General features: G+C 40.0%; 1 protein-coding gene across 8 annotated transcripts in view; it reads left to right on the forward strand.

Moving 5' to 3' along the window:
• Positions 1–21,200, forward strand: part of FIGN (fidgetin, microtubule severing factor) — a 216,509-nt gene that overhangs the window by 179,393 nt on the left and 15,916 nt on the right. For 7 of the 8 annotated variants that reach the window (XM_080399118.1, XM_080399116.1, XM_080399121.1 and 4 more), the window contains one exon: positions 1–21,200. This exon is cut by the window's left edge and continues 73,232 nt beyond it; it is cut by the window's right edge and continues 15,916 nt beyond it. The gene's annotated coding sequence lies outside the window, so the exon portion shown is untranslated. The other variant, XR_013929967.1, reaches the window with a different exon arrangement.

A 21,200-nucleotide genomic window follows, 5' to 3' on the forward strand; every position in this document is an offset into this window, starting at 1 on the left:
CGAAGCACACAATACCATCAAGTGTTTGTGTGTGTGTGTATGTGTGTGTGTGTGTGAAAGGCTTCATAATACAAATATTATTTAAAATGGTGTGAATCTGCGGCAGCCTGCAGCAACAGCAACATCAGCCAGTCCTGCATTAGCGAAGCAGCGGGCCCTGCCCTTGTGCTGGCCACAAATGACCAGTGAAATCCCAGAGGCACTCTTGAATTTCTGCATTCTCATTTCATCAGCTGCAAAATATCTGTCACTCACGTCCCACACTGGGCAAAGTGACACCTGCCAGTCTCAAGAACAAGGACAAATTAATGTTCCTCCACCAACTGTGTCTCAGAAATGAGTAGCGAGCGACAGTGTGAGCAATCAACAGCTAGAGTACATTGTTAAAGTTTGCAATGCATTTCTGGGGGTTCCTTTCAGCCAAGGTAATTTGCAGCAGCTGTTATAATTTTATGCTGTTACTGAACATGTGTTCTGCTGGTTTCCCTCCTAATGAATCTTTTAAAAATATTTGCAATATGTGTGCAAAATTGCATTGACAAGATTTTATGAAGCTGCAGAACAAGGCGGCTCGATTTAAAACAATGCATGGGAGAAGCAGCTCAGCAGCTGCTGGAGGAACGCCTAATCCAGGCACTCACCTTATCTGCTCGATCTTCCTAGAAATCACTCAGAAATATTTTGGATAGTAGATATAAAATCTTAAAAAAAAAAACCCAAAACAACAAAAAACATTTCTGATGTCTGTCATCATGTCACATCATGTTATGCGATATTATATCTGCTTGTGATGAGATGCAACATGACAGGATGTAATGCAATGTAACGTATCAAAAAATGTAAATAATCCACTTTTGTGGATTAGATATCTGCTGTCAATTCCTATAGCAGGACTCTGAACTGAATTTATTGAGGCGGATGGGAGCTCAGCAAACGCCAAACTGTCCATGGTGTTTGCAAACCAGCACACATCACAGTTCACTGCCTCTCCCAATTACTTTTGGATAGTTTGGCTCATATATGACTGTATTACAATGTTAAATAAAAGTTGTGGTGCGCAGTCTTGTGACTTGATCATTCCGTTAATTATCACTGCCCACAGCAATCACTTTGATGACGCCTCGCCTTGCCATGAGTAGCGATTGTATGTTTTTAAAACTACTCTTTGGAAATAGCAGTAGTATTTCTCATGGTAAAATGTATCTTGCACAGTATGAAAATCGAGTAGTATGTGTTATATAACTGGAATAAAAACCCCGGTGCTTTGGGCCAAATGAGAGGGCCCAAGATGGCACAGGCTCCTGAGGTCTCCCTGTGGCTGGAGACCTTCCTTTTGGCAGCACGGTTACCACCAGGGAACTGGGAGGGTAAGGGGGAGTGTTTGTTTCTGTTTTATCTGTAAGTTACTGTCCACAAGCACCTGCATTTCGGAATTGCACAGGCTCAAGTACCTCGTCTGGCAGAGGGGGTTCACCGGCGCTTTCTCCTGGCTCTGGAGGAGCGGGCTCGGGCACCAGCCCCGGTGGCTGGCGCGGAGCAGCCTGGGCCAGCCGGCGGGTGCCTGAGGAGCTGGCGGGCTGTGCCGTGGGAAGCGGGCGTTTGAAATTATGGTAAGTGTCACCTGATTGCTCTGGGATTAATCCCGAATGGTGGGGAGATGCCTTGTGGTGTGTTGCACCAGGTACTGATGACTTAGGGAAATCAAAAGACCTCGGTTTGCCTTTGTGTAGCCAAGGCAAGGGGAAGGGTCTTATCCAGCAAAGGGAGGGCTATGCAGGGCAGTGCCCTGTCCCCTGGCCCACCACAGCCCAGGTCTCCCTCCCTCCCTGCTCCCACCTTCCTGCTGACTCACTTGCAGCAGCTGCATCCAGCCCAGAATTAACCCATTTATATGTCCAGTGCCTGGGAGAAAAAAACCCGGGCCAATGTATTTCACCAGTAATTAAGAGTTAATGAATGTTTTAGAACTTGCTTTTTATTTTGTTTCAACAGAAGACAAAAAGCCACGCTGTCTCAGGCCTCGTCTGCAGCACAGGTGCTCTACAAAAACATCTTCTCACCGCTGCAACGGCTTCACCGCCACTACCGTTGGCTGCATTGGGAGCCTGAGAATAGGTGAGTGAACAGCATTTTAAGTATGATGTTTACTCCATGTGCTCTAAGCAGGGTTAGGTAACGTGATATTTATAAAGCCCCGTTCTGTGTACTCGAGGGCTGCCCACCTTGCTAGTGCTGGTGCTGCTGAACCAATATTAGCAGCAGTTAGGGGTGGCTGTAAATTTTCCCTCATGTAGGCAAGGCTTACAAGGTAAGCAGGCAAACCCCCGGCTGCAGCCACGTGCCTAGGAATGGAACCTTTTATTTGCTGTCATAGTGATGACTTTTAATTGTCCCAATAAACAAGCTTTTAAAAAGCTTCTAAAATGTTCTCTAATAACACACTTTGGTCTTTAGCCATAGAAATGCAGAAATAATTAGAGGTGCCATTGTGTACAGTGCCTTCTGGACTGGGCTGAAGGTGAAGGAGAAAGTATCATGCTATCCTTGTCAGCTGCAAGGGTAATTACTGCTGGCTGAAATTACTCAACATTTGTTTATAAGCTCCCCAGAGCATGCTGTAAATAGATTGTCTGTTATAGTCCAATCACATTAAAACGCTGCTCCTTGCAAACTGCTACCTCCTGTTTTCTGTAAGCTAGACAGAGAAAGCCTGCTGCTCACTTATTGAGCACCAAGCACTGAAGAGCTATGTTTAATGTGATTGTTTTCATTAGCTCTTCTCTGTCTGATAATACATTTATAGTTTGCTGGGCTTGAAGACTGGCATGTTGCATCACTTTCATTTGCTGTAGTGAGAGTGAATAGCTTTATTTCTGGGGGCTGTATGCAACAGTTGACGGGAATTTTGGAACAGCAAAAGCATGGGAATATCTACAGACGCTCGTTCTCCTCCTGGGCAATGGTGTTTTTCTATTTGCCTTTTAAATGCTCCTGCACTAGTTCCACCAGTGCTCACATTGCCTAAATTGTCCTTTGAAGGATGTGGAGTATTTTCATAAAAGGTTAGAAAGAATGTATTTTCCTTAGCACTGAATTTCACAGTACAGCATTGTCCTGTCCATTATGACCTGAGTTGTATGAAATAGTGATGCAGCCACAGCCTGTCTGTTTGATTTGCTCTCAGCATGATTTACCACATCATATCACAACAGCCCAGGTATTTCCAATAAATATGGGGCCAAATTCATGGCTGACATATGCAGACACAATTCCATTGCTATCGATAGAGTTGCATTTGCTCCCACCAAGGTGAATTTGACCACTAAACTGAAGATTTAGGGGTAAGAAACAGAATTTTGGAAAAAAAACCCCACCCAACCCAACCACAAAACCAAAACCAAAACACACACACACACACACACACACCACACACCCGCTCCATATATTACAAAAATAACATAAAATAAAATAAAAGCAGTACAGATCCATTACTGTATCAGGGGCAGAAATTTGTAACCTTTGTTTCATGAGTAATTCATGAGAACACACACAAAGGGTATTTCAACAGCACTCATTTTTATTTACCACTGATTATTCCCCCAAATCAGTACTGATTATATAGAGAGCAAAGTGTGGACCCATCATGTCACATTTATTTGAAAAGGCTAGCAACAACAAGCTGCCTTGCATACCCCCATAGCTAGGAGAAAGTCTAGACATTAGTGAATTTAACCTGATTTTCTTAAAATGCAGACACTGCCCTGGTGTAAATCCTTATGGAAGACATGCAGCTACGACAACTTACACCAGCAATTGAGCTTCCTGGGAAATAACACAACAAAGCAGCGATGTTAGTGACCAGTAGAGAATTATTAAAGGAACACAGATAATTGGAAGAAAATAAATTATCTGGGTAGAATAGCTATTATAAAATGAAGTGCAGGCAAAATCACTGTACTGGACACCTTCCAGCCTCACATGTCCTAGGTGCCTTTCTGCCTAATTTTAAGATCTGCATAAAGCTTCTGTTCTTTGCAAACCAGTCAGGAAGGAATAAGAATTGGGGTTTGGATATCCACATTTTCTTCTAACTGGAATCATTGCCTGTGGAAAACTATCCTTCTGGGAAAGATGCAGGAGTGCTAGAAATGATGATTCAATTGCCCATTAAGATAATTCCTGGAAGTACTACTTTCTTTAGGCTGTGTTTCCAGGAATGGCAATCACGACATCACTGCTCTGACAGTGTGATAGGTATGTCCAGAAGTGGACAGAGCAGGTGAATATTTCCAGTTACTGCAAGCAGTACACCACAGGTTAGATCTCATGGTTATATTTATTTGCAAAAGCTAACTAATGCAGCATATTGCAATCCTTTGATGATGAATTATACCAATTGTTTTGCAATAAACGGAAGCTTTTTTGCAATCCAGGTAACATTTTTTTATGTTCCTATTACTGCTTTTTGTGCTATTAGAGAAGCAGTGAATCTTTAAAGAGAAACTTCCTACAGCTAAAAAAGACATTAAGGGGGAAAAAAGCTGGGAGCCATAGTGACAGGTACAACTAAGGCTGTATCCTTCGGTTCCCTGGAAACCAGTCAAACACTATCTCATCTTGCAATGGTTGTGTCTGATCCTCTGCTTCAGACAACTTCCTAATAATGGCAACTACAGAGGTGACTCTCTGCAAATAAGGGCTTACAGCAACTGGACATCCATCATATATCTCCAGAGCAACATTAGACCACCCTAATGGGTACTCCCGTCTTCATTATGATATTAATTCTCTAAATTTCCAAAGTGATTTCATTTGTAAAATGACAAAGGCTGACTGCTCAGGAGACAAACTGTTTTCATCCCCCTCCTGCATGCTTACAAAGGCTTACTCTCTTTAGTCTTTGGGGGAAAAGAAATTTGATAGCATCAGATCTCTTGTGATACACAAGGCTGCCTAACAGCTACACCACCTGCCAGCACTGCATGCCTGCCCATCCAGCCTGAAGATTTCTAAAGCAATGGTTGATGAGTAGAACATAGATGTTGGGTTGGGGGCGGGGGTTGGGGGCAGGCTATGCAGGGAGAAAATAGAGGCTGTATAAAATACTCAGTGTGAAAGTGAGGCAGGATTGAGGGTAAGGGTGAGGTCAGAGCCAAGGCTGGAAACTGAATCAATCTGAACAAGGTTGGTTTGGTAAGATTAGGTAAAAGCATGATTTTCTCCCTGGTGTATCAAAGCTTTTGCTGTGGCTACAAATTCACTGACAGCCAACCAAAGCAAACTTCTCACAAAGAGGCAATTCTTTGTGTAGCTCCTGATCTCCAGATTCTTTAGGATTAAATAAAATAGAGATTAAATTAAAAAGGAAATCAGTAAACCTGTGAAATTGCTAATGCTTGCCCCAAATAGTGAGTAACTAAAGTGCCTGACTGAACAACCGTGAGGAATTAGGAGGTACTTTTTAAGGGCAGTGATAATTGTAACCTGACTGGTGAATGAATTTGGAAGGAATCAAAACAAAACAACATTTAATGCACAAGACACCAATCTCATTAGGCTTTATCCTCTTTTAAGAGACTACAAAAATGGCATCCTCTAATTTTCCTGATTCTGGATTTCCTTTCACTCACAGTCATTCAATCCTGTTGCTGTTCTCACAGTCAGTGTGAGAGAAGACTGGCACTAAGTCCAGTTCCTCTTCCCAGTGAAGAGCACCTTCAGCAAGCAGCTGATTTTACTTGCTCCCGTGAGTACCCTCTTACAATTTCATTCCCTTTGTCCTTGTTCCACTGCTAGTTTTCTTTTTTTGCCAGCTACTTCTACACTCCTTGTGGTGATGAATCTTAGATTCAAGGCCAGCACTTGGTACCAGTACAGCTGCATGGTCCCCAGTCTCAGGGCATCCTGCGTCCCAGGTGTCCTTCAGCTGGCAAGAAGATTACAAAGCTCCTGTGGGGACACTGTAGCCCAAAAACATGTCTCCACATGACTCACACACTTTCTCCTGGGGCACAGGGACAATGCGCTGCTCAGTGCAGGCAGTGATGTGGGTGGCTCTTGGGGTGACTGTGCTGCACAGTGTCACCCAGAGTGGTGTGTAGCTGCACATCCCATTGCTTTCTTTCATCAGGCATTTACTACAGATGGTGCTCTTCATTAAATTTTATAAATGTATCAAAGAGTGTGTCTATCTCACACAGGAAAACATTACCGTAAAATCTGGTTTAAAACTAATTAGCAACATTAAAAATGTTGAAGAGGATGGCTCTTTTTTCTCCCAGTGGAAGCCCTCATGTTTAGGCTATAGTCAAGCCCCCTTTTTTTCTAATTCTCTCTTTATTTCTGGCCTTATAAATCTTGTATCCTTTGCTGAACAGCCATGCAGCTTCAGCAGGAATCAGACTGCCTCTCTCTTTTCCCTTCTCTGCCCTCCTTCCCCAAACCTTCGGCAACTGCAGCTTAACTTAGTAGCCAGAGACTAGGCTGGAGCTGTAGGTTTGAACCCACTCACACCGAGGAGGTCGCTGAACCGTAGTCAGCTCACCAGTTTCTGGGTGAGTGCTTTAACCACTGCTATAAAAGATGAGCAGCAGCATCGCCACCATCCATCTTTAAAAAATAAAGAGTAATCCAGTTGTCCAGCCCTCAAGGAACAACACGCCTATGAGTCAGAGGGTTTTGCTGAATGTAGATGTGAGTTACATCTTAACGCTTAACTGAAGGCTCTGTGTGCATAGCTTAGTCCTATCAAAAATTATGATTTTGGATTATTAACCTCACTTCATCATTCCCTAGCAAATTTGAACATCACCTCGACTCAACATACTTTCTGCTAAAAACCCTTGTTTTCAGTGTTAAATGTGCACCACAAAATTAACCTGGATCTTCAACTTGAATGGCTAAATTTTCCTCAGAAATTTGAGTGCGTTTTTGGTTTTAGCCACCAGGGCTGAATTTTAATGCTGTAATAATCCTACCGGATGATGACTGACTGTTGTTTCTGTGTCTCCTTTTAATACAGGTGGGAGGTGGAGATGTTCAGCACTTCCTGGTAATACTCCACTTTTCAGTGCTACAGCTTCATTTTTCTGTGTTTTAAGTATTTAGCATACAGACGCGATGATCTGAGGTGGGTTGGCAGCTGCTCCTACCAGTTATTTAAAATGTTTTTTGAAATTCTGCATTCCATAGACTCAAATTCAAACATGCTGTAAAGGAACTCTACTGTGATTGCTTATCTCAGGGATAAACTTGGCTCCATGTTACATGCTTATGATGTTATTGATGGCCCTCTGGCCCCCAAATTAAATTATTAATGGAAAATTCTTTGTCATTTGTTTCTCAATGTCACATGAATGCAAAAGTACTTTTCAGTGCAGCTTCATGGAGAAGACATTCTCCGTTTCCATTGCACTTCACTTTTTCTGAAAGAGGTGCTAAACTATTATTCCTTTCCATTTTTAATTAAATACTGTAGTTCCCTTGTCTAGGATTAATATGTTGCAGTTGCTATCAATGAAAGCTTTTCTAACAGCCCAAACTCCTGCTTTTTTTTGCAAATATCATAGGCTAATATTCAGGGCTTTGTGCCAGTTTCATGCAAGTTAGCTAGAATAAAGCCACTCTGGCATCATTAACTTTATTTCTGTCTTCCATGAAGACCATTTCTGCCCTACAAAAGCTTGAAATTCCAACCTAATGTGTCATTTAAGTATGGACAACATACTGCATGATTCATTAGGGAAAAAAAAATACCCCATTTCCTAAGCAATTTGAATACTCTATATTAATCTAGCATAGATCTGGAGCAATCATTGCCCTGTGTTTAGACTTCCTGAACTTTATTATGGAAGAAAATTAGCTTTCCAAGGATGACTGTAAAAGGTATAGTGGTTTTTGTGAGGTCTATGCTTAGGAACAAGAGGAACATTGCTTTGCTGGTATTCAGAGGCTGAAAGCCACCATCAAGGCATGGCTGGCAGTTCATTTGTGATGAGGAAAGCAAAGTAAGTCCAGACCCATGAGTGGTGTGGCATACAGAATTTGGTTTTAAATGCGTATCACCTTTCTGCTTTCATGTTAGGGGACAGCAGAGCCATGACCACCTGATGTGGTCTGTGCTGCCAGTTATGCGTGGAAGGATTTAACTCATCTTTTCTCTTTTCAGGCTTGCAGGGGAAGTGAAAACCTTGTACAAATGCTATTTAGTCTGTTGGCAGGCTCAGTTTCATAAAGGCAAAAATGTGGTTGAAAGCCACTTTTATTTCCTCTCTCCACCCAAATAGTGCTTTTATTGCTAATCCTCCGGAAGGCACAATACAGCATCTGACCGGTGCTCTGCTCCTAGATACCTCTCAAGCAGAAAACAAGTTGTTTGCCATTTTCTTCCCTTGTCAGATCAAACCAATACACATACTCAATATACCTATCTTGAGAAGTTTTCTTTATTGATGACTCTCACTTTCTCTGCAAACAATATATTTTCTACAGTAACCATCCAGGTAAATAGGGTTCACTCTGGAAATAGAAGGAGCAGAACCATATGGGAGAGTATAAAAATGAACTGACCTGAACCACGGTTCTGAAAACATTGTAAATTGTTTCCATACCTTGACAAATGTTTGCACTGGTTAGGAATGCCTTTTTTGTTGTGACTTGTCCTCTAATTGTTTGGCACCTTCCAGGGAATAGTTCTGCTCTTATGCTAAATTATCACACAGGGAGATAGTCTGCCAGCTCGATCTGGTCTTTCCTGCATTACTGACAGGTTTCCACTGTGTTCTCATAGAATCCAATGCATGAATAAGCTCCAAGTCTGTTCAACTTTGTTTAATGTTTGTGCAACATCTGCTTTCAATGGTATTTGAACCAGAGTGGTAGTGGAGAGATACCACAACTTCAGTGGACTCTGGAGCATGACTATGCACTGCTGGTTTGATAGTAAACTGGGGACTTTGTGGTATGAAGGAGAGACCTGAACCCCCTTATGCTTGCCCAGGCAGCTCTGAAGTAATTTTGTAGCCCCTCCATGCACGCATATTTTAAAAAGTCACAAACCAATTGCATATACAATAGCTGTGTAGCATAAGTACCATAGATCCAGATGATATGTCTCTCCAGCACTGCTCTTTCAGAAAATTGCCATTCAGGTGCACGGGTACGCTCAGAAAGATTCTGTTAGCATACATAATTTACCATGAAAAATAGTGGTCCCACATAAAAAAAATGTGTGTAGAGTACAAATATACTCCATAGATATTGCTCTTATCCTGTATTTTTATTAGCTCCGTATACAATATTTGTTTTCTGCTATTTGGGATGGTAATAATAGGAATTATGTCTCCTTCACTAAGCAAGCTTTTTTAATATAAATAGGATTTGTATATGCTAATTAATAATGCATTGTATCTATGCTGACTACTGGATGCTGTAACCCTTAGATGGAGAGGACTGCACATAGGCTGGTCCCTTCAAATCCAAATTTGTCAGGTGTTCTCTGTGCACTGGAGCAATGTTGCCTCTTTAAGAAGGCGGTTTTTGTTCTACAGTTCAAGATGGTGAACACCTGGGCATGATATTCTGCTTTTGACCTTGTAAAAATCATTTGCAGTTTGAAAGCAGGAACACCTTGTGATAAAACCATATTAAGTGATAATGACATTTTGCCAGATTGTGCTGAGAATTGCTCTGAGAAGGAGGAAGACATTTCCACTGATTGTTCATCAATCTTCAGATTGCCTTCAGATGATGAAGAGCTCAGGTTCCCAACCCAGCAGCTGCATGGTGTGAACATACCCCACAGCTATGGGGAAGTGGGAGGAGGTGAAGAGTCAGCAAGGGCACTACCAGGGCCCGGGGTGAGCTCCACCCATGCGGACCCATACACAGCATGACAGTGGAGGACAGAGTGTGGCCTTCAGCTCTGTGCCCTGAGAAACAATATTATCAGCGTTTGGCTTTGCTGAGCCGTTTGCGCTGCTTTCCAGTGCAGGAAGAGTAGGTTCATAGTGATACTATTTACAATTCATGATGAGAAGATTGCAGAAGATTGTTGAAGACAGGAAACACTGACCTCCTATTTCCCTTTCATCTACAGGAGTACATCCATAAACGATGGTCCACTTTAAGGACAGTGGAGTGGAGAATTATACTGGGCTGCTTCTTCTACAATCTTCTTTATCTTTTGGGTCAGCAACATCACTAATTGGCACTTGACAGCACTTCCAGATACTCCTTGTGAATCTCATAGTGTGACTGATGGTTGATAACATAAAAAGAAGAATTCTCAGATCCATTTTAGTCCGTCAAAAACTAGAGGCTGCATAGCACGTACCACATCTGGCAATTGATAGCACCATGTTTGTTAAGGTTATCTGATTGGAAGAGCTGCAAGCAATGAATAACGCAGCAAAGCTGCATGTGATAACCTCCCTACAGCGAAACTGCATAGGCTGACAGCTTCATGCTTGCCATTTTAATATTCTGGATTTTTAAAGTGGAAAGTGTTAAAGAAATGCTCCCAAGTTTCTGAATGCACTTGCCAGACAAAGATATCCCACAATGTGGTGAACAGACTTTTTTTTATGCTGCTGAATTTTTCAAATACATTTTTCACATCCTAAAACAGTAGAAATTATTTTTGATGCCTGAATGCACTTGGGGGGTGACTTTGTTTTGCAGTAGAACTACTGCAAATTTTCTCTTGATGCTCAAAGAAGAATAATTCTAAATTCTTACCCTTTGTTATTATATGTGTAAACCAGAGCTTTTTCTATGTACTTTATGAACTAATCTTTTCAAACCCTTGTTCAATACAAGATAGTAGCCCCGCTATTCTTATTTTCTCAAAATACGTAGGCTAGCATATACAAAGAAGAGTTGCTATCAGCCCTAATGACTGAAAATGATTTTATTGTATGTGATTAGTAATGTGCACCTCCTTTGGCTCATTTTACAGATTTCAAAGTTTCCTCTGCTGTGGACGTCATGCTTGTTAACAGGGGCTTCAACAGAAAGTAAAAAGCTATGTCAGTGCCTGCAGTGGACTGGATAGTTCTGACCTGCCATTGAGTGATGGATGTTCTCGTAGCAGCTGGTGAAAATAGCATAACAGAGAGGAATATTAGTGTTGCATTGCATATTTTTGTGCAATATAGGCTTTGAATCTCAAATGCCCTAACACTTGCATGCGTTTCAGCACCACATTCCTATGAGTGCATTACATAAATCTGAATTCCAGGCAGCGCTATGCAGACTTGCAAACCCTTCTTCTCTGAACTCTATTATTTATAAGATTAAAACCCCTGAGGTTTCAAATGGCAGGTTTATTGTCAAGTACAATGTACTTTTCATTCTGAATGGACAAAAGCCTTTAAGCTTACCTGAGTCTGCATGGAAACCTGCCTGCCTGCCCTCAGTGCTACCACATGTATTAGTGGAAGCCAATCTTTTCTCCAGGGGTGTGAAACAAGCATCCTGTAGGGCCCTCCACCTGTACCACTGCTATGTGCTCTGTTGGAGGAGAGCTCTTTACAAGCATTGGGTGGATGGCCTCCATCCAGGGCTGCATCAGAGCTAGAGTAACTCAGAAAATGTTATTTGTAGAAAATAGTTACCCAGTCAGTTCACCTTCTGGATTTCTTTGCACTACACCCACAAACAGATGTTGAACCTTACAGATATGCTCATTGTTAACTACATTCAATGAAAATGGAATGGGATGGCCACAAAGCATTTGCTCTGTGGTTATCTATTCTTCAGTATTCAGAGGGTGTGGTGAGTCTTTAAAGTCTTAAGTAGAAAAACATTATAAATAGGATGAAGGAATTAAAAAAATATTTCAGGAATTCTTTTCAAATATTTCTGGTGCAAATCTTACATCTGCTCATGAAAGTATAGTTCCAAATATCCTAGCAAAATAATCATTTAGACTGTAGTCAGGTATATTCAGTAGGTAAGATTTTACAAATTTTTAATGGAGAAGGCGCTATAGGGTAATAAGATGGCCATTAAAGACCATATCATAGGGCATTTCATCTGAGGCATTTTAAAGAACCATAGTTGGTCTTCCAAAGTGTTAAATGTCTTTCAGATGTGCTGGTGTTAATGAAACATATATTCATCAATCTTTAGGGTAGGAGGTTTTTACAGCTGCTTACCATTGCTACTTATGTACATAAAAATCTCCTCTCTTGTTCTCAAATCACAGGCAAAGGAAAAAAAAAAAAAAAAAGAAATATTTTTTTAACTAAATAAGAGATATGTTAGCCTCTTTGACTTGAATTACTCCAGCAAGTGATCTCAAAAAAACTGCTGACCACCCTGTTTGCCACATGTTTTTTTTAATGCCAAGACTTTTAGCACTAATGAAGGCACACAAATAGAATCCAGTTGAAGTTTTGTGAGACCTACCTAACTAACATTTTGTTAGTTTTTGCAACAAAGATATGCGCTTTTGGACTTCGAACATAAGAATGAAATAAGTAAATAATGGTTAATATAAGAAAGGGCATACAGTTCTTCTTTAATGGATTAATAAGAGCAATTAACCTTGTAATGCATTAACATTTTAGGACTGAAATGTTTGTGAGTTAGTTTTACATGAAGTGTCCTTGTAAAGGTCAAAGTCAAACTGTATTTTTAAAGACATTTTAAGCTAAAAAGTTTGTATTTGATGATGCTCTCTGTCCAGTGACACTAGGAATGGCCAAAATTTAATATCAGAAAAAAATAAATACAGTATTAGCTACACAGCTGATCAATACAATTTGTCAATTTATATCTAAAATATACTGTGTGGGACAAAAGGAATTTATTTAAGAACTATAGGAGGAGCTATTTTATTTCGGTTTATTTTATGTTATTTTAATCTTTATATTGTGCTTTCAAGTCAAAGGTATTTTAAGTCAGGCGTATTATAATTATGCCAACAGACCATTAGAATCTTGATGTTACCTTAATGGCAGTTGTCAGCTTGCTGATTTTAGCATTCAAACATACAACGTGTTCTAAGCTAATTCTGGTCACTTCCATGTGCCTGTTCAGAAGGATGAACCTGTTAAAGAACTGGGCTGTTTACTGAACAGCCAAGATCTTGGTACAACTTTGACTTAAAGATGCTTCGTGTAGGCAGAGGGGAGATGACGCGCATACCTCAGATGGTGAACTAGGGACTGTTGTGAGGATTCATCCTCAGAAGTTTGGTTTGGAAAAAAGGATTTTAGAGGTAATGTAAAAGTGAAGCATTACAGGGAGAAAAGCATGGAGGTTGTTTGTCTTTTTAAGTAGTATTTTTTTTTTTTAACTCAGACTCATGGATGCAACTGTTTTGGGGTGGGACTTTCCTCCTTAGAACGTGCCAGGGGACTATTTAATACTGTGAATTTTCATACTGTCTTTGCTGTCTTTTCCATCTTTTTGGCACATAGTTTCATCTAACTGTTGGGCTTTTCCTTTTAAGTCTTCTGTTTGTTGGATGTGGTTGCTGCTGACTGGTGCAGTTTCTGTGGACTCTTCACAGCTGAGGGGTCTGTCAGAGGTGACAGTTACATGACCTGATGGTGCATTCGTCTCCCTTCTCTCCTATGGCTCACCTAAAGCTCTTGGTTTTAACAGATACTTTCTAGCTGAGGCCCAGTAAAGGTGTTGGCCCTTACATTGCTTGCAGGTTTTCTGACACTCCTTCCCCATCTGACTAAAGGAAAAAGAAGATCCCAACAATTATTCTAGTATGAACAGAACATGCACAAGACTGCTTTTATCCCCAAGATATTTCCAGCTTTCTCTTTTTTTACTTGAATTCTTACATTTTCTACAGAAATTATAATCTTTTGGGGGCAGAAGCTATGTTTTTTGTGGCTACAGTGACAGCATAGAAAGCTAAGAAGGAATTAGGGTGCTATTTGTTAAGTGAATAGCTTGCTGACATTTGGTTTCAAGTTCTTTAATCACTGTGTCCCTCTCTTCCATAAGGCTAGTCGACAATGGTCATAAGGCATTTTGTACTTTGTAAATTACTAATTTTCCACATGCTTATGATACTTTCATCTGCTCAGCTGCAGCATGATTTCACAGAATCACAGAATGGTCAGGGAACCTGAAGGAAGAGACCTCTGGAGATCATCTACTCCACCCCCCTGCTTAAGCAGGTTCACCTACAGCAGGTTGCAGAGAATCCCATCAAGGTGGATTTTTAACGTCTCCAGAAAAGGAAACTCCACAACCTCCCTGGGCAGCCTGTTCTAGTGCTCTGTCAACCTCAAGGTAAAGAAGTTTCTCCTTATATTCAGATGGAACTTGTTGTGTTTCAGTTTGTACCTGTTGCCCCTTGTCCTGTTGTCGGGCACCACTGAAAAGGGCCTGGCCCCATCCTCCTGACACTTGCCCTTAAGATATTTGTAGACGTTTATAAAATATCCTCTCAGTCTTCTCCAGGCTAAACAGGCCCATCTCCCTCAGCCTTTCCTCACCAGGGAGATGCTCCAGTCCCCTCATCATCTTTATAACCCTCTGCTGGACCGTCTCCAGTAGTTCCCTGTCTCTCTTGAACTGGGGAGCCCAGAACTGGACACAGCGCTCCAGATGTGGCCTCACCAAGGCGGAGCAGAAGGGGAGGATCACCTGCTGGCCACACTCCTCCTAATGCACCCCGGAGTTCCATTGACCTTCTTGGCCACAGGGCACACTGCTGGCCTGTGGGCAAAGTGCTGTGCAGAGCTGCCTTCCAGCAGGTCAGCCCCAGCCTGTACTGGTGCGTATTGTTCCTCCTTCCTAGGTGCAGGACCTTACATTTGCCTTTGTTGAACTTCAATAGGCTCCTCTCTGCCCAACTCTTTTTTTAGGAGTTTAGAAGAGTCTTCCTGTTATGTAGCTTAAATAATCTATGATATCCTTGCCTGGCCCTTGAGTGCCAACACTGAAAAACAGGATTAAGGAACAACCAAGAGAACATTAAATTGCAAGTTCCATATAAGATAAGGAAAGATCTGGTCATATTATTTATGATTTATTTATATATGACTGATGTGACAACAAGAGCCAGCAATCAGGTCAAGGACTGCTGATACTAGAATCTGTAAAACAGTATGAAGGAAGTTACAATCTTAATCAGTGGGCAAAGCAGCTGCGGAGCTAGGTAAAAGTGAAAAAAAGCACAAGGCAGCTCAGCATTCATAACATAGCCCAGTTCATGGGCCTATAGGGTTGTATGTGTATTTCCTAGTTTTGGATGCTAGTGGTAATCCAAAATTTCAAGCTGTTTAACCTTTGTTTTGGGGCATTGCAGATTTTTTAGACTTCAGAAAGGGAATTAGACCTATCAAAGGTCTGGAAGGTGAGTTGATCATTTACAGGCTTAGGCTGTTTGCTTGACTTCTCAGAATGATTCTTTTACTTGTACAGCATCATGTCAGAAAAGTCATGGGGATGCTTTAGGGAGAGATGCAGAGGCAGAGAATGGAGCCTGTCACAAATGGTGGGGAAACCCTATAATGTATAAAAGAATATCACAGGAAGCCTTGTAAAGCAACAGTGGTGGGGAGGGAGTAAAGGGAGAATTCAAGTGTATTAATTAATGAATCCTACAAAAGGTAGTGGTTTAAAAGGGGCTCCATTAAAGACTCAATCCACTTATTGAAAATAACACTTTTTGATAAATTCAGATGGCATCTCTTTGCAGATAATCTTGAGGAACCTGGCTTTATCAGCACCACAATCAGCACATTACAATTATATAGATATTTCATTCACTTATTGATAGTTCTTTGGTGTTGAAAATGAAGCCATTGAAAAATATGCTTGTCACAAAAATTAAAGTTGATAAAGATAAGCGTAATGTCCTAAAGATGTTGGACTTAAGCAGATTCCCCAAACTATCACAGAAATCTCAAGACTGTAGTAGAACAGTTTCTCTTAGTTATCTGGGAATTCTTTACATCCCTGTCCCTCCCTACTCCTCTGTCTGTATATTTTACTCCTTTTGGTTGTGTGAAGGAACATTGATTTATGGAAAGGAAATTTCTCAGAAAAAAAAAAATATCTGGGAAATTTTCTCAGCCCAACTGTGCAATTTGAGACAACCACCCTTAAATGTAGGAAACCAGAGCTTCCATTCCAACTTGAACAGCCCAGAAGGATCTGAAAATCACATAACACCAAAACCACTTTAGAAGACACCAGTGGAACGATGTCTTCTGCAAATTTCATAGGAAGTAGCTGGAAGGAGGTGCACGTTGGGGAGAAATCAGGTCTCGTAGTAAGCTCAATAACAAGCTTTCACAGTGCTGGCAGTAAGGAGATAGATGAGGTCTGTGAAGTTTTCAGAAAGGAGCACAATGTCTCTTTCATTTGTGAGCCTCCTTGAGCATTTTGTCACCAAAGTAGGCAGATATCCTTATCTAAAAAGCTAAAACCACATCTCAAAAGCTAATCTCATTTCAAACCATTCTGTACCCACAGAGAAGGCAAAGAGAAGCATTGTCTTCTGGCATGGTTTTGGTATGTGAACAATGAAGCACCTGAAAGAAAATAGTAGGTTCATGACCATTTATTGTTGTATGGTCTTGTCTAATACCAGGCAAAATATTCAGCAGAATTCCTTTGATGGCCGTTTGTTTATTGGCAGTGAAACTTGTAGGTAGGAGTAAGTGGTAGATCAACATTTGACATCTGAGAATTTTTTGTTAATTAAGTATAGGAATCTACTCATTTTCCTAAAGAAGGGGTCTCACCAGTGAACCTGTCTCTGTGATAAAAGGAATTTTCTCACCATTACTGGCACCCTGTGAAAACCTCTGCTTTCAAAGGATGGTTCTAAGGATGGAGACGAACCTTACTGAGAGAGACTCGTTCTTGCCTGCTGAATTCCCAGTGACATGCCTTGGTAGGTTCAGAAGACCACATTTCAGTGAGGTCCTCTGAAAGCCACTTAAAATTGAAAACATTTCAGACAACTAGGTAGATTTTATCTTTCCAGTCCCCTCTCTCAAAAATAAGCTCACCATCCCTGACTTTTATTCTATTTCATAATGAAACCTGCTGTTAGAACCACACCATTTTCCTGTTCAAAGCTTTGAAGATGGTTAACATAGGCAAACAACCCAACCTATCTTTGAATCTCCAGCTCACTCCTGTTTAGATGCCCCTCTGTCTTGTCTTCCTAACCTCGTCTACTCTCCACAGATACTACTAGTCCATCTGGAGAGAAAAGATTTTGCAGTTTCATTTTTACATGCTTTGTGTTTCTAACTAATTAAACTGGCTTTTAAATTTGAAGGTAACAATATCACTGAGGTGTTTATAGAAATAAATGTGCCGCACTAGTAGTCTAAGAAGTGGTCCTGGCCCTTGCAAAGAAAACGTTCAGATTGGTAATATTAATGACAGAAATTGTTACAGGCAATCTACAGACAAAAAAGAACAGTAACTAAACTAAGGAAATACCATTTTTACAACAAAATGCAGTATTGAGGGAGCATTTCAGGTCCCTTAGTGGGTTGTGGGCCATGGGGGTGGGGGTGGTCAGGGACTGAGCTGGGGGCAAAAGGGACAACTCAGTCCTATAACTATAGCCAAGATTAAGTCTCTGGTGTTATTTTTAGGGGGCTGGTCTAATTTTCAGCAAAAAGTGATGCAGAATAGGTATGGCTTTACCACGTACCTGACTATGTCCAAAGTATGATAAAAGGAAAAAAGTAAAGGCCTTTGAAGACCCTTGGTGGCAGTCCCATAATATTAGGGAAGCTGCTTTGGTTCCACTTACATCAGAATCTACTGGCCATGGGGCCTAAAACATCTGTGGTCCACCTGGGACCACAGAGGGGGGTGTCTTTGGCTCTGAGCTCAGTATTATTCATGCATTTTGAACAGAAAATTCAGATGTTAGGAGATGATTTCTGAAATATCAAATTAAGTTAAGCTTATTACCATGTTGTATCAGATGAAATTTCTAGTTATTTGTTCAATCAGCATTTATTGTATGACTGCATCATAATAAAGATTTCAGAAATATGATGAAGCTGTACATTTGCAGTAAACGAAGCACCTGTGTTTATTACAAATCTGTGCGCAGAGCTCTATCTGCATAGATACTTGTCAGTCAAACAGATGTCCCTACATTAATTCTCTTTTTCTAATTGGGAAATGGAGGTGAGATGGCATTTATATCATGACTATTATGTGATTGACATATGTCAAGGCTGCAGCAGAAGCACAACATGCGCCCTTTGTAAACAGAAAACAAGCCAGTGAAAAAGTTGAGTCACATGAGGCCCTGCTTGTTCATTTAAAGTTTAAAGAACAGCAAGTGCAAAATTCATAGGAATACCGTCATGTTGAAGACCTAATTATGAGACAATTCTTTTCCTTATTTTTTAATAGAATTTGTGCACTTACATAATTGCCTGGTGTTGTGTGTAAATACATACACAGATCTGTAATGTATAAGGTATATGGTTTTGGTCATTAAATACTGCTTTTAGCTTTATCATTTTATTTAAGTTTTCATTAAAAATAAAAAAGCAGCTCACACAGAAGAATAATATCTGCCTATGGATTCATAGAAAATGGCAATGAAACACATATTTAATGCAAAAATTAAATAAAATATTAAAATTACAAAAAAGAAAAAAAAGTTGCATTAATAAAATGTATCCAGCATTTTTCTCAACACTGAAGGTCCAGCTGGAGTCTGAGCCTTTATGAAAATGTCCTGTTTTGTACAAATAACCAACACAAGCCCAATCAAGCTCATCTTTAAACTGGACTTCTCTGAATAATGCTCTGATTAGGAAATTAAAGTGATAATTTTATCCAGTTAGCTTCTTAATTTCACTGCATTTTCTTTTTTTTAATGTTGCTGTGTCTTTTAAGTAATGAACCAAACAAATTCATATATGCAAGTATTCCATAGATTTAACAAATGCTATAGATTTTACAGTTGCCACATTATCAGGTCTGTAACTTTCAAGGCTTTGGTTTGGTAGAAATGAACTGGTAGCAGGAGAAACTGTAGCAGGTTGTCATTGACTGTTAAGGGTAAGAATAGCTCTATAATTATACATTTTCTTCTATCCAGATAAAGATAGCTTTGAATTACCCATTTTTTCCAGGGTGCTGTATATTTAAAAAGTGTAGGAAGGAAAACATGAAAACATACTGGCTTTTGAAGCAAATTAACAGTAAAAAGGAAGTAGAAAAACATTTCCCTTTTCCTGACTGGCTTGCAACTAATGTGGGTTTCTTGAAGTTGTACATGCCCGCAAGAAAAGATAAATATATTGGAAAAAGGAAGGGGAAAATGAAAGAGTAAGCTGGCCATATAAAGATGGAGAGACATAGCCATAGAAACTAGTCACATAAATAGTCATGAAATGAAAAGTTTCAGATTTGTATTGAAGTAAAAAAAAACTACTTAGAGAAAGGCCAACAGGCCAGACTAAATAATCCTCGACTTAACGTCCAATTCTGAATCACATATTAGCTGCAGAGATTTTAATGTAAATATGCCATTACACTGTCATTACAGTGATCAGGCTGCATGGCTCACAGGTCACATCTCAGCCACTGTTAATTTTGCAGGCAAAAGCTTTTTTTCTCTTGAAATGTTAATAACTTTCTATTAGTTAATGTAGCGTGACTAAAATTCAGATTAGATATAATTCATTTTAATATCTGTGACTGGCTATCCCGATCATTTAGCAATGGTTTCCAGCTGAATACAAGATGCTAAATTGGACTCATTTGCATAGCCCTGTTAAAGCAATGCCATTCTCTAAATGTAGGCATCTTCAAATTAATTTAAAAGATTTTTTTTTTTCTGGTTTTGCTACCAGGATAAAATCTTTTGCTAACAACTAATTGAAGTTGCTATGAGCCTAACACACATCCTTTTCCTTCTTTTCTCAGGAACCAATGACTAGTTAATATCATTAACCAGTAAGGGGAAAAAATACCCACAGTGTTTTTGAGTGCTAAAATGGCCTAATTTGGGAGCTGCAGACAGACCAACCACCACTATTTGACAGCACTGAAATAAATACACTTTCTTTCTCTTAAGCACACTTAGCTACATTGCTATATGTCAAAAGTTAAGACTGGACTGACCTTGAAATGATCACTGAATCCACTGGGTTTATTTAAAGATCTGCTATAAAACATATGTTCATTTAAGGTACAGTTTAGCTAAACCAGGCAGCTCTCAGGACCCTCACTGGTTCCTGAAAGAGTTCAGCACACTGGAAAATATGGCTTGTTATTAATCACTAATATTCTTCCCTTAATATGCATATATAACACGATTTAATGGTAATGGGAGATACATTAGCTCCACAAGGAGAGAATGGCCCTCCAAGTTATCAAACCCTACCTTTAAACTCATTTCAATGTACATGTATGTGGCATTTTTCTGGGATGATGGCTTGAAGAGGGATGCAATCTTGAAGAGGCATGGTCAAAAACATTTTCTTTTAAATTAAATTCAAATAAATAAACAAGTCTATTACTTATATTCTATTAGTCAGTATGAATCACATATTTGGCATACAACATACATTTCTGCATCCAATTGGAAGTAATGCCTTTGGAATACTAATTAGACACCCACACATACAAGGGCATCAATCAACTCTGATTTTTTTTTATTATTTGCATTATCTCAGCACCTAAAAGCTCTCACGGTCAAGCTGGGAACCCCATCATGCCCGTGTGTGTACAAACACATGCACACACATCCCGAGGAGGATCAAAAGTACTCAGAAACTATCAAAGAAGAGACGGTTCTTTCTCCTCATTTATATACATGAAACTGAGAACAAGGTAAGAAAAAACAGAATAGTGAAAGTGTCATGGACTGACACTGCATCAGATTATGTAACTGTATAATTCTACATGCTTCACAGTGAAGAAATTTACCAATCTTTAATTTAAAATAATTGAGGGATGTGAGAGAAATAGTCGAGGGTGGAAATAGTGGTTAATACGATTTCATGTTTCTTTACAGCTCCAAAGTGTTTGATGCCCCTGCAATACAATGCAAAAGACTCCTTGGCTGCCAATAAGATCCGAAGATTGCTTAGCACTGTGGAGTCATCATCTAGAAATTTATCAAAATTCTTTTGCAACAGTTCAAAAAATAAATATGTTCAAAGATCATAATGAAAATATTTTAGGTAACACATAGATTAACCTACAGGGCAGAACATTAT

The sequence above is a fragment of the Falco punctatus genome, assembly GCF_963210335.1.
Source record: "Falco punctatus genome assembly, chromosome: 8".
In the NCBI taxonomy this organism is placed as follows: domain Eukaryota; kingdom Metazoa; phylum Chordata; class Aves; order Falconiformes; family Falconidae; genus Falco; species Falco punctatus.